This window comes from Equus caballus, chromosome 19, assembly GCF_041296265.1.
Source record: "Equus caballus isolate H_3958 breed thoroughbred chromosome 19, TB-T2T, whole genome shotgun sequence".
Classification (NCBI taxonomy): Eukaryota; Metazoa; Chordata; class Mammalia; order Perissodactyla; family Equidae; genus Equus; species Equus caballus.
The window spans coordinates 28,315,244-28,325,348 of NC_091702.1; positions in this window are offsets into that span (position 1 = coordinate 28,315,244).

The following is a 10,105-nucleotide window of genomic DNA, read 5'->3' on the forward strand; positions in this document are numbered from 1 at the left end:
GTAATGGAAAAAAAGAATTTCCCGTCTCTGAGAAAGTTCCTTCAAGTCACATAAATAGACTTTGCAATAGCCAATCCAGCACTATTTAAGCGCTCTGTTCTACAACTCATTCCCAGAACTGCAGAGTGACTGGATAGATGAATAATTAGCCCTGAGACTCCACCGGAAGAGAGAGAATTTTCCCAATTTTGACCACAATGACATTGTAGTTTTGAACAGAAAAGCCCACATCTCTAAGTGGACAGAGTCCCAAGTTCTCTTCCCTTGGGAAGTGTCGGCCTTGGGTACTCACAGCCCATGCCCTGTCGGGTGAGTGGGTGGCAGCTTCCCCCAGGAAAAGTCCCAGACTGGATGCCAACAGCAGAGTCGGCACAGCATCACTGAGCACACAGCAGAGGACCCGCACCATCCTGCAGAACATTCTTTCGTATTACTAACATTCTTCTGACTTTCTGATAAACTGCACGATTTCACTGAAAATTTCAAAGTATTCTTAAGCAGAAAGGAAATTTTCCAACAAATATTAAGAGAAATGATGTTAATAAAGTGCTTTTTAGAAGATTATCTGTTATATGGTTAGTGCCTTACAAGTGTTTAAGTAAATTAAACTCTATCAACTAAGAATTAATTATGCTTAAAATAGGACAAGGCACTTGCTCAAGTGTTTTGATAATTCACTAGATTAGAAGTTCCATCCTGATACCCCTGCCCACTCTAGCTCCTTCTGGGTAAAACCGTCCTTTCCGGAAAGCATCCCAGCAAAAGCCAAGTGACACGCATAATGCAGCCACGGTTGTTTTGGTCCAAGCCATCAATCTAAATCTTGGCTACATATTAGAATCATCAAAGGAGATTTTAAAATTCCCTGGAGACCCAGGCACACGCTAAAGCAGTTAGAATCAGTGGGGGTATGACCGAGGCACAAGGGTGTTTTTATTTTGTTTGGTTTTCACTTCCCAGGCGATTCCAACGTGTTACTAAGTTGGAGAACAACTGCTCAGATTTTCATATGCCCATGAGTCACCTGGGGACGTTGCATAAAGGTAGGTTCTAATTCAGTAGGTCTGGAGTGGGGTGCGGGATGCTGCATTTTTCACAAGCTCCAAGGTGATGCCTCAAGGATCCGGTTTCCAGGGTCTTCCATACATGTCTATGGAGATATGTATAAAAACACTCACTGCAGTATTGTTTGTAATAGGGAAATCTTAAAAGCCACGTAGATGTCTATCAACAGAGGATGAATTAATCACGGTATATTCAGACAATGACATAGCATTTAAAATTAATAAATTATGGCTATGTAGGTGACAGATAAATCTGAAAAACTATGTTGAGAAAAAAAAACAGAAGCATTTGCACATTATGATACCATTAATTTTGAGAGCATAAATAACATTATGTATTGTTTAAGGAAACATATGGTATTAATATAATAAGATACATAGAAATAAATACCAAATTCAAGATTGTGGGTTTATCTAGGGAGGGAGAAAAGAGATTAGAAGTGGGGAGGGGTGCACAGTGGGCTTCAGCTGAATCCATGTTTTATTTCTCCTAAAAATAACACAATAAAATATGGCAAAGTGTTAGGATTTGATAGTGCTGGGAGCTTGGTGATGAGTCCGTGTATGTCTATTTGGTTATCCTCTACATTTTGCATATAGGAAATTATTTATAATTTTTCGAAGTTTTTAATTTATGTACACCCATGTCCATAGCAGCATATTCACAGTAGCCAAAAGGTGGAGGCAACCCAAATGTCCATGGACAGATGAATGGATAAACAAAATGTAGTATTTGCATATAATGGAATATTATTCAGCCTAAAAAGGAAAAAAATTCTGACACATGCTATGACATGGATGAACCCTGAGGACATTATGCTAAATGAAATAAGCCAGTCACAAGCAAATACTGTATGATTCCACTTATAGGAGGTCTCTAGAGTAGTCAAATTCATAGAGAGTAGAATGGTGTCTGCCAGGGGCTGGGAGCAGAGGGAGAAATGGGCATTATTGTTTGCTGGGTTACAGAGCTTCCGTTTAGGAAAAGGAAAAGGTGGATGGTGGTGACAGTGCACAACAATGCGAGTGAACTTAATGCCACTCAACTGCAGGCTTTAAGATGAGGAAAATGATAAAGTTCATATTACATGTATTTTACCACAATTCTGTAAAGTTTTTAAATTAAAACGTCATGACAATATATATGCCCATCAAAGAGGACCAATAAATGAAATTTTGGAAATCTTACACCACGCAGTCAAAAAGAATGAGATCCACATGTGCTGGTGTAGAATGGTTGCCAAGGCACACGGGTCACTGGAAAAAAAAAAATGTATGTATGGAATGCCAGCATTCACGGGGCCTAGAATCTCTCCGGAAAAGTACCTCAGAAGCTGGAACTGTGACTGCCTCTGGGGAGGGCAATCAGGGAGCACGAGGTCATGGGTGAGCTCAGGATCTATCTGTTCCAAAAACTCAGCTGAGTTTCTGAAAGGAGCAATTCTCTCAATCCATACTCCTGAGAGGGATGAAATAACTGGAATTCACATCTAATCCCCCAACTCTGAGTAACTGAATTTTAGAGCAGTTAAGTGACATGCCCAAGAGCACACAGGTGACAGAATTGGGACCACTTATCCTAGTATGTACTTTTTCTTTTTTTTTTTTTTTATAAATCATGGTATGCCATGGAATATCACACCATTTTTTTTTTTTTAAGATTGGCACCTGGGCTAACAACTGTTGCCAATCTTTTTTTTTTCTGCTTTATCTCCCCAAACCCCCCCTGTACACAGTTGTATATCTTAGTTGCAGGTCCTTCTAGTTGTGGGATTGTACTTTTTCTAAATGTTAGAAATATTTACTAAAAGATTTAAAAATGTCTCCTTCTGTACTGCCAGTTTATTGAGGCAGAGAACATTATGTTCTTCCTCAAAGTAAATTACGTTTGGGAAAACTTTAGTATTTTGAAGTTTAGTTTTTATATCATCAGCATGATTTCCATTTGCCCCGTATATAATTTTTTAAACTTTCAACTATCTTCTTTGATGAGAGATTTTTCTAGTCCTTTCCTTCCAGTCTGAGGCTTTCATTAACCAGTATTTTAATTAGTTCCCATGGCTGCTGTTGTTCACATACCGAAAAATGTATGGATAATGGATCTTTAAGTAAAATAGTCATTTTTTAAAAATCACCAAAAAATCACACTCATATACTTATATATACACATATATACATAAATATGTATCCTGATTCCCAATTCACCACTTTTCCCACTCGGCATACTTTAGCATTTTGCAAAAGTTGTAAAAGAACACGCTCCTCCACGTTTCCTAAAGACATGATGTCTGCCCTTGCTTTATTTACAGATAAAAACTCCTCTTCTCCACTAGGTGGCTTTTAGCCAAAGACCCTGTTTCAAAGGCAGCATACCAACCACATTCAAACTGCTAACTGTAAGACTTAGGGAGTCCACAGGGTGGCACTAGATACCTTTGGTCAAAGTCCATACCCTAGTGAGCTATTTCTAGAAAACAGGGGTAGAGAAGAGCCTCTGGCATTAGCAAAAGATTAAAAATTGAAGCTAATATTAAAGACATCTTGTTCCTGTCTGGAGGGACGGCTGCCAGCCAAAACACATTTGAAGCTCTAATTACATACTTAAAGACATCCACAATACCAAGCAGAAGTTATAGACTGCCTATCTGCCTATGGCGGAGCACATTTCTTCCAGTGGCAAAGTTACATCTGTTCCTTTGGACATACTTCATTACAAGTATTTGATAACCTTACACATATTTCCATTTACTCCTCACTAATGCACAACCTCCCTCTCCCTCTCTGCAACACACACACACGGACATACACGCACATATATCATGGAGTGTATTTTTAGGTGACTTTTTATCTTTTTGGTAAGGACCCAATCACATCCCTATTAAATATTTACATTTCATAATTGTTACTTATCTTCATCTTTTTCTAAGTTCCCAACTTTCAACAGTTTATGAATATCTCATAAATAGAAATAAAACTTGCTGGGTTAAGTCTCAACTCAGACAACAAAAATCTTAAAACTCATCACAAAAAGATCTATTTCTTATCTCTTTACAATCATATCAATTTATAATAGATTGGGGAAGTTCATCGCAAGCCTTTTACATGCAGGCAATTTTAAAGGATAACACCCAGAGTTATTCTATTCTATTCTGATCTTGAATAGAATTTCAGTGAACGCAAAAGCCTCAGAAATGTCCGAAGAAAGAAAAGCTGAAAAGCTCTAGTGGCTTAAGACTTTTTTTTTTAATGCCCATTATCATGGCTTTCTTTTAAGCTAAAAAGCTCTTGGAGATGATTTAATAAAATGTGCTGATGCCTTGAGTATTTCACAACACAGAGACAGGCTCCATGTGATCTATTCATTTCATTCAGAAACATTTTTTTTGTGCAGACACAAGAATTTTTCCCATGACAGAAGTGTATGTGTCTTGCATCCCAATTAAACAGACCCTAACAGAACCTCCCAGGTCTATAATCTACTTTTTTGAACGAGCGTTGAAATTCAAAAGGACACTGCATACAGTAAACCAGAGTGCTTAAATGACCATATCCCAATAATATATTGGATACATAAGCTAATTACATTTCATATGTGAAACACCCAAAAGATTAACAGGTGTATGCCTTTTACTATAGGTTTATTTCCAGAAGCAGCCGTTATGGTCCTGCTAAGCCCAACTTTTCTCAGAATTTGAAGGGAAGATAAATTTTTAAATATATCAATAAAATGGAGAACTCACTCTAGTCCCAGGTTAACTCCAGCGATGCAGGGAGAGGGTAGCGTGGGAAGCTAGAACAATTCTACCGCAAACCCAAGAGCTGGCAACACTCTGCATGAGTTCAAGAAGTCCAAGGCAGATCGTGTGCAAACTGATGGGTGGGGAACCCACAGCCGTCGACCATCGGCATCGAAAATAACACCTCAGTGGTGACAATGTACCTTCTTCCCTTGATCTCCAATTATAACCAAACAATTTGCAGACAAGACTCAGAAACTGTTTTATTAAATTGAACACAAAATGCCTGTTATAATAACGTCAAGCCTTTATCAGAAATCATTACATAAGTGAGGATACACAGCCAAAATGAGCCATCAACATAAGCAGTGTAAATTTTAAATAACTTTCAGATTTCTATATTCAATATGCTGAAGAAAATAAAACCAAAAGAGCAATTTCAATTTCACAATTCACAGTTGATTGGTTTTAATCCCACGACACTTTTGTCATTTCTGGAGCCCCAGAACACAGATTTCCAAAGCAGTGACTGGCACTTGGCCCCAACAGCATACACAGATGTTAAGCCCCTGTACGACAGTTACAGAAAATTTTAGGAAGCAATCCCAGTTTCATACAGTTTGGGCTGGCATTTATAAGCTATATCCTTTACCAGAGATATTGTTCTAGTGAAATAGCAGAAGCGGTTTTAAAAGTGTGCCATGCCATTAAATGAAGGGTTCTAAAGTCACCCTTGGTTTTTCATGATTTTATTCTCTAATTTAAAACAATAACTGCACTAAGATGCAACCTGAACAGTGGAGGCAAAATCAGTTTGCTTCTGGATCTAGAGCATACATCCAAGAGAGGCAACTTATTGTCCTAGCAAATACAGGGAATGCATTAGAGCAGAGTTGGACATCTCTAGTAAGGCATTTCAAAGCAGACACACCATACCCAAACTAAACAGATGATGATCAGCCAAGGATACCACAAGGTGAACACCAAGGAACAGAGAATCAACATGACATTCTTACAAAATGACACACTGATTTACAAAACCACAGAAAGGTGCTCAAGTAGCAAAAGAAGGAGAAACGACAACTAGCCACTCTAAAAGAGTTTTGTTCCTGGAAATGCCAGATTTGCAGAGTAGAAATAAACTTTATATGTGCTTTGCACAAGGATAATATCATTCATCCTGACACATGGGGTTACTTTTCCTTAAAAAAATATATCATGTAAAGAATATACATGTAATCAGTGATAGAGAACATCTGTTGTCACTAGTGAGGGGGTCACTTAAGCACTTACATAGAAAGAGTATTGTGTGAATCATGGTCATTTAAATGTAAAAAGAAATTTGATGAAAACTGCATTATTAGTATTCAACAGTGAAGTGAAATATTGAGCAATTGCATTGGCTTATTGAGGAATGTGACCATGAAAACATCCTTAAGTTCAAAGAATCATGAGATGCCTAAAAATGAAAGTCTAATTAGTAAAAATACATATTTTCATTTTAAGGGCCCCAAAGGAAGTGTTCAGCTATTTTGGAAGCCGTGAATATGAACAAACAAGCACAAGAATATGAATCAGGAATACTGACGTTTCAATTCTGACTTATCCATTCAATCTTCATGACCTGGAGCAAGTTGCTTAAATTCTTCAGATTTTGTCCACAAAAAATTGACACAAAAATAAAGGCATATGTCAAAAAATTTTTCTAAACAGTACTAGAATAAAGCTAAAGATGGTTACTAAGGCTCACAATTTCAACAACTCATTGTACAGTACAATCGTTTTTAATCTTGCTAATTATGGCTAGAGGAAGCATGGGCAATTACAATTCTCAGGGAATTCAAAGGCTTTGGATAAATTAATGGTTTCAACTTTCTAAACCATTTAATCTGTTTTCTAGAGTTGTTTAAAACAGCTAACCATCTACGGGTTTGACTCTACTCCTCTCTACTTTCTGGCAGAACAGGTGACAATCACGAAAGGAGACGTGATAACATGGAGAAAAGCAGCAATAGGTTGAAATGAGGTATAAGCTGATTTAATAAACCCCAATCAGTAATTTACAGTTTCTTAAAGAAGCTGCATAGTTCATAATACGTCATAAGAAGAGGGGTAAAGAAAAAATTCTTATCATGAAACTTTAAAATGTATGACAACTAAGCTTTTCAAATGACCAACACCAGAAAACTTCGGTTTGAAAAGCTGTCTTCCCTCCCTCTAAGCACATACGAAAACAGAAACTGGAAGGCTTAAGTCCACAGGAGAAAAAACTGTATCTTAATTGGCTCAGGTTATCAACTTCATACACTGCTTTTTAAAAGATAATATTTAAACAAAATATTAAAGTTAATGACATTTATGCTGAAGTGTTTAAAGGAAATGTATTGTCTGAAATTTACATCAAAATATACAAATTAAAAAAAACTCCATGGATTGATGGATGAATAGAGAAATGGACGGATATACGATAATACAAGTATATAGTAAAATGTTCATGGTAGAATCTAGTGGTGGGTATATTGTAAAAATTTTTTCAACTCTGATGTATGTTTGAAACTTTTCACAATAAAGTGTTGAGGAAAATGTTAATATTTCTACAACAAAATTAATTTACAAATGTGTTTTAAAAACTCAAAGTACTCAATTTAGAATTTTAAATTAATTGAAGTAGGGAAAATTTTGCTTTAAAAGGCCTCAAATCTGATTTGTGAAGATGCCTTTTTTTAACATAGAGATGAACTAACACAATAAATATTGTGAAAAGCAATCTCTTCACATACTTCATTTGCAAATACATAATTTTCTCCTCTCTATAGAATAGACAAGTTTGAAAAAGACCACTGGAATAATGTTTTCCCAAAAATCGGCAGCAAGCTCCTCCCCAACCCCTCTCTCTATCATTCACTAAATATAAATGTAACACAGATCAAGGTGAAAAATAATCTATGACTGTTGCCCAACCTGGGACAACTGGATTCATTTTCAGGGTGTACAGTTCCTGATCAATAATGGTAGTTTTATTCAATATCAAATTGAGATTGCATTAAGGAAAAAAAAAAGATGTAGGACACAGAATCCACGCCAACCTTTGCTATTCCAAGCTCCTGTTTTATGAATTGTGAATAATGGCAATAATTCTATCGACTCTTCTCTCTGTGAAATGCGAAAACTTGCTAAAGGCACTCATATTCTGGGCTTAACGGAGACAGGGTCCCATAGGACCATAAGCCAGTATGTTTTTTGGTAGCGACCCAGAATGGGAGTTTACAAATGATTCTCCCATTCATAATGGGAAGAAAAAGTCAAACAGCTATCAGTAGAAATGTCAAATGAGAGGCTATTTACACAGCTATGTGTCCATTCAGCTAGACTGACAGTAACAGCTCACAATGTTAGGAATCCACCGCCAAAAACAAAAGCAACAACAAAACACTCTTTATTATGTAAGAAACTCCTAACCTGGCTGGTTAAAAAAAAAGAAAAAATAGGTGGTAAGTTGGAATATTTTTTAAACATCTGTTCAAAGCCTGCATTCAATTTCTGCCTATATGGACAAAACATTTCTCTATTTCTAAAGCAGCTCTAACATCCTTAGTATATGACTCACCAAGTGCTTTAGAGAGCACTTCCAGCCTAAATTCCGACACTAAGGAAACAAAAGAGATTCAGTTTCAAACCCAGCATCCCTAAGCCTGTCTGTGAAGGATACCGTGTTGAACGGTTCCATGCGTCCCCTGACACAAGCAAGACTCATTTACATAGGTCACTGGACAGTCCTCAAACTGTCGTTGCTCATAGTCTCAGCCAATTCAGGCGTGAAAGAATCAAATTCCACTGCTAATCCTTCAAATCTATCTACAGAGGAAGATTTAACCAAATATACATATATGTTTATATATATATATATATATATATATATAGTCATGCCACACTTAACAGGGATACGTTCTGAGAAATGCAGCATTAGGCAATTTTGTCACCATGCAAAGATCATAGAGTGTACGTACACACACCTAGATGTATAGCCTACTACACACCTAGGCCACATGGTACTAATCTTGGGGGACCACCATCGTATATGCAGTCCATCGTTGACCAAAACATCACTATGTGGCTCATGACTGTATATATGTTTATATATAAACATGAAATATATATATATATTTCTCCTTTTACCCTTGTTCAAAGTGTAGATATGGTAGCTATAAGCAAGCATACTAGTTCTGTAGAACAGCTTTGTAAAATAAGGTGGAAGATCTCATGCTTCCCTTTAGCTGTTTAAGTCAGAGGGACATAGGTTGATCTCAGACAGCCACACTTCTTCATTCAATCTCAGGGTTTCAAAAATCTTAAATGGTTTTCTAAGTTTACCAACTAATTAGAAGAGGAAATAGTGAAGAAGAGTTGAAGAAGGAACTTTTTCAAAATGAATGGTATAAAAAAATATTCACCTTGCAGAATTCAGTGCAATAACAGACAAGCAGACAAACAATCATAATAAACAACATGCACCTATTTACAAGTTGCAGCACGTGATATACAAAGACGAGACCAACAAACTATTTTCTGGTCAGTGTCGAGTCAAAAGGATTACATGGCACACTCAGTTTTGTAGCTTAACTTTTTGAAAAAAGCATTTCGAAGGCATATGCAATCCAATCTTTTAATTGGAACATGGAATTATTCCTTTATGACTTTTTGCCCTCAATATCTTAGAAGAGGTCCTAAATGTTGTCTTCTAACATTGATTCTGAATGACAACTCACATGAAGATATTCACAGAGAAAAGAGACCTGGATGCTATGAGTTCTTGCAGATGATTACTGAAATCTACTTAACTCATTTAACTAAAGGTTTTCCGTCATTTAGGCCTCTGTCCGTCCTTATATACAGCATATAAAAAGATACTAACGTGATTCCTGGGGAGGACAGGGAGCAAACGCTAAAGCATATTACAGAGCAGGACTGGACTTCACAAATGAAACCAACGGAGATCACGTACCACTGACTGCAGTAGTAACAGCCTTCTTTGACAGGGAAAAAACACTGTCTCTCAGGAATGCACGAGTATGAGAAACTGTACCATGCAGAGATGTATTTATTTAGGCATTTCCTTTCTGTCACCCTTTGTTTCACCTATGGAACACAGGAGAATTTTGCAAGGTAACAAGCCCAAAACACAACCCGCTGTCATAGGGATCTGAGATTCTTTGGGAGGGATGTATATGTAACCTCTATAAATGATCACGGAACTTTGCATGGAACATCAACTTCCTAGAGTTTGGAAATCAAGGAGCAAACCGA